Consider the following 5186-nt stretch of genomic DNA (forward strand, 5'->3'; position numbering starts at 1 on the left):
TACGCTGGGTCGACTGGAATAATGAGGGAAAATGACTTATTTACTACCCATTTACAGTGGGTCGACTGGAATAATGAGGGAAAATAACTTATTTACTACCCTTTTACAGTGGGTCGACTGGAATAATGAGGGAAAATAACTTATTTACTACCCATTTACAGCTGGGTCGACTGAAATATAAGTGAAAATGGCTTATTCAGTGCCCTTTTACAGCGGGGTCGATTGGAATATGAGGGAAAATGACTTATTTACTACCCTTTTACAGCGGGGTCGACTGGAATAATGAGGGAAAATGACTTATTAAGTACCCATTTACAGTGGTGTCGACTGGAATATGAGGGAAAATGACTTATTTACTACCCTTTTACAGCGGGGTCGACTGGAATATGAGGGAAAATGACTTATTTACTACCCATTTACAGTGGGTCGACTGGAATACTGAGGGAAAATACCTTATTTACTACCCATTTATAGTGGGTCAACTGGAATAATGAGGGAAAATGACTTATTTACTACCCATTTACAGTGGGTCGACTGGAATATGAGGGAAAATGACTTATTTACTACCCATTTACAGCTGGGTGGACCGAAATATAAGGGAAAATGACTTATTAACTACCCATTTACAGTGGGTCGACTGGAATAATGAGGGAAAATGACTTATGTACTACCCATTTACAGTGGGTCGACTGGAATAATGAGGGAAAATGACTTATTTACTACCCATTTACAGTGGGTCGACTGGAATATGAGGGGAAATGACTTATTTACTACCCTTTTACAGGGGGGTCGACTGGAATCATGCGGGAAAATGACTTATTCACTACCCATTTACAGCGGGGTCGACTGGAATCATGCGGGAAAATGACTTATTCACTACCCATTTACAGCTGGGTCGACTGAAATATAAGGGAAAATGACTTATTTACTACCCATTTACAGCTGGGTCGACTGGAATATAAGGGAAAATGACTTATTTAGTACCCATTTACAGTGGGTCGACTGGAATAATGAGGGAAAATGACTTATTTACTACCCATTTACAGCTGGGTCGACTGGAATATAAGAGAAAATGGCTTATTCAGTGCCAATTTACAGCTGGGTCGACTGGAATATAAGGGAAAATGACTTATTTACTACCCATTTACAGCTGGGTCGACTGAAATATAAGAGAAAATGGCTTATAAACTACCCATTTACGGTGGGTCGACTGGAATAATGAGGGAAAATAACTTATTTACTACCCATTTACAGCTGGGTCGACTGGAATAATGAGGGAAAATGACTTATTTACCACCCATTTACAGCTGGGTCGACTGGAATATAAGGGAAACTGACTTATTTACTACCCATTTACAGCTGGGTCGACTGAAATATAAGAGAAAATGGCTTATTCAGTGCCAATTTACAGCTAGGTCGACTGGAATATAAGGGAAAATAACTTATGTACTACCCATTTACAGCTGGGTCGACTGGAATATAAGGGAAAATAACTTATGTACTACCCATTTACAGCTGGGTCGACTAGAATATAATACTATATAACGGTTTTTAGGCACTTTAAAAAACGTATTGTACTATAATTTCATATCTTAAAAAAGTTGTTATTCAGCTATATGGGAGGGGGTGTGTTTTTGAAGACGATGGGTTATATGATGAAATAATCAAATCATAAATATTTCATTATACAAATTTAAAATAATTGAAAGGATATTACCTAATTTTACAGTCACAAACTTGGCCAATAAGAGTATTCATCAATTGGACTTACCAGGTGTCATGACTAAAGAATAGAATCTCTATTTAAGACGATATATCCATTAATTTCCTTAATTGCCCCAAAGAGCATGTTTCAATAATTTTTTTATTTTATTCCTTAATTTTTTCACAATTACTTAGTTTAATGAATAATTACTTAGTTTAATGAATAATTACTTAGTTTAATGAATAAGTACTTAGTTTAATGAATAAGTACTTAGTTTAATGAATAAGTACTTAGTTTAATGAATAAGTACTTAGTTTAAATGAATAAGTACTTAGTTTAAATGAATAAGTACTTAGTTTAAATGAATAATTACTTAGTTTAATAAATATTTACTTAGTTTAATGAATAAGTACTTAGTTTAATGAATTATTTCATTTTTTTATGGATTTATTTGATCATAGACAGATATTTTTGTATAGTTTTGACTTTGACACCAGGTAAGACCACCGATGAATAAAGACTCATTTAAAGCAAGTTTAATAGTTTCAATTTTTTGGTCGTTCTAAACGTTAGTTAAATAATATATAAATTGTAACACCCATAGTGACCAAAAAACGACTTAACTGTCTTGCCCTATATAAATTATTAATCATACAACACTATTTATATTTCAGGGGTATACCCAGGAGACTATGTGCTGTTTTCTTATGCAGATAGTAACAATGTAACAGGTACCTCTATTGCCGAAAGCATACAGTCATGTAGAGATAATGCACAATGTGTGACATTATCTTACAATGATAGCGAATGCGACTTATTCTATGACAACGACATCATAATAGATGCTATTACTGGGGATTATAATGACGAGGCGTTCATTATAACTGGTATGTAATAACCTCTTACGTCATGATAATAATTTGATTAAAATTATGTGTATTTTATTTTATCAGGGAAGTTGTAAAATGCCTTTTCATACAACCAAAAGTTAAAAAGTATGGAAAAGTTATATCACCAAAACTATTTACAAAGTCAACTTGAAAACAAGGTGTCCACTTTACAAAGTCATATCTTCACCCATATCCCTCCAAGATTGAGTTCGATTCTACAGTGTATCAAAACACCATCCCCCATCACCACACATACAAACACAGTCACATATACCCACACCCCTATTACAAAAAGTATGGGTTCTTGGCACTAATTTCTCTCCCAGGAAGACCGGCTCAATGAGTCGAGACGAATGGCGACTAATAGAGGGTTTGAAATAGAGTGGTCTGATTGTATCATATTCCTAGGGGAAAATAAACCAAAGACTTGTGAAATATCGTCTATGAACGTCTAAAATACTTTATGAAAGTTGTAAATAGTGAAGAACCAACATCCATGTCCAGAAATTATCACCGACACGGTATTGTTATCTTTATTTATCACGCTTCGCCGGGTCATTTGTCTTGTCACATGATAAACCAGTATTTATTTCCCCATAACGATAACAAGATCCACATTCATTCCTTAAATAGTCTATTCAATCCCTTTGAATTGAAGCAATAAAAAATGGGGATTGACCTAATTCATAGAATTGACTATAATATCCGGGTTTGTAAAACAGAGTACCGTTGTTTAACCTACTAAATTAACTCGTTTAAAAATAGGATGACTTTCATTCTGAAGCACGAACAACACAAATTCGAAACTGACGATTGTTCAGGCGACGGTTTCATTTCATTACTATCTTCTCTAATTCTTAAAAGTAGCAAGCTTTGTTCAAACATCAGATCCCTCATTTCCAGATAAAACAGATAAAACGACGCAACGAAAGAATTACAGCCAATAAGAGAATTAAGAAATAAGAGATTAGAACAACAAGGAAAAGGTTTTAGAGTTATAGGATAATTTCCATTCAAATTCTAACCCTGCAAATAAAAATTACAGACTAGATCCAATCTTTCAATTATATGATCCGATTCAACATTCATCTAAGATGGAAAAAAACGGATAATGTAACCATCTCACTAACTGTTGGTTCTAAATCTCAACTGAATTATGGGGGCAGAGTTACCTTCGAAATAAAGCCATCGTCAAATTGGCTGCTTCTTTCCGATGCTTATTTTAGATGCAATTTTAAGATCAAAGACGGAACTCCCAATGAGAACCGAGTTCCACAAACCAACATAACATTAGAAATAATTTCATCTCAGCTTTATTTAGCGAAATGGCTATGGAAGCCCAAATCCTATAGAAACCATCAAACACCCGATACCATGCTGAAAACAGTTCTATATCCCATAACTTCGATTCATTTGCTGGATGGATACCTGATGTTGGTGACAGAAGTGTTTTAAAAGAACCGATAAGAAATGTTGCAAATGATGCAGATGAAACTAGAATGAGAGTTATTGGTCGAAACACAATAGAAAGAGTAGGACCGGCAGTTAACGATGGATTCGAAAAACGAGTACTTCAGTACAACAATACCGTTGATAATAATAGGTGGGGTAATTGCGTAAATTGGAAATTATATCCATTATTCGGTCTGTTGGAATACAGGAAGGTTTCCATCGGATTACCATATAAAATTCATCTACAAAGAGAAATCAATGATGATAAGATATTCTTTGGAGAGAATACTTCAGATGCAAAATTAGAAATAACGAATCTCCAACTTTATATAACGGTCATAACTCCTTCAATCGAAGTAGAAACGAGAATATTTAACATATTGACAAAAGATATTGAAATAGCTTTTTTTCGTCGTAACACAGTAGGAAGCATGACTTTAACTGGAGAATCCACTACTAGGCCAATCACCAATATTGTTAAACCTGCAAGATATTTATTGGCTGGTTTCAAGAACTTACCAGACTCTCAGACGAATAACAATAATATCTCTAGAGTGGCATTGACCCAAAATCCAATTTCAAGTCAGATTAAACAACGATAATTATCCTAACCAACCTTTAACAATTAATCCATCCACAAAAGACATTTTTTATATGAAATTAAGTAAGCTACATTCGAGGTTTCACATGTTACATGCTCTTAGATAGGATACCTTTTCTTAGTGGCATTACTGATGAAATGGTGAGTTTCTGATATAAAGGGACACCTTTTGCATCTATTTGACTGACAGGGGCACACCTTAAGCCTGGTGAAAAACATCCTGTAGGACATAACTACACCCGTTTAGATTCACGAATAGATTCAAACGATAATCCCAAACCAGGAGAAGAACCTATTAACAGAATAGACCAAGCACCGCGAAAACACGATATTCTATACAGAGAAGATAATGACTTGAAATCTTGACCTAAAGCGGGTCAACAAATGATTCACGAATTAGAATCTATTCCAAATCCTACTTTTAGAGAAAAAGTTGAAAGAGCTCTAGTCATAAGACTTTAAATTACGCATGGGAATTAAAAAAATTTAATTAAAAAAAATGGCAAATAAGTTAAGTTTAGAACAATCAACCAAACAT

This window comes from Lottia gigantea (assembly GCF_000327385.1).
Source record: "Lottia gigantea unplaced genomic scaffold LOTGIsca_100, whole genome shotgun sequence".
NCBI classification, from domain to species: domain Eukaryota; kingdom Metazoa; phylum Mollusca; class Gastropoda; family Lottiidae; genus Lottia; species Lottia gigantea.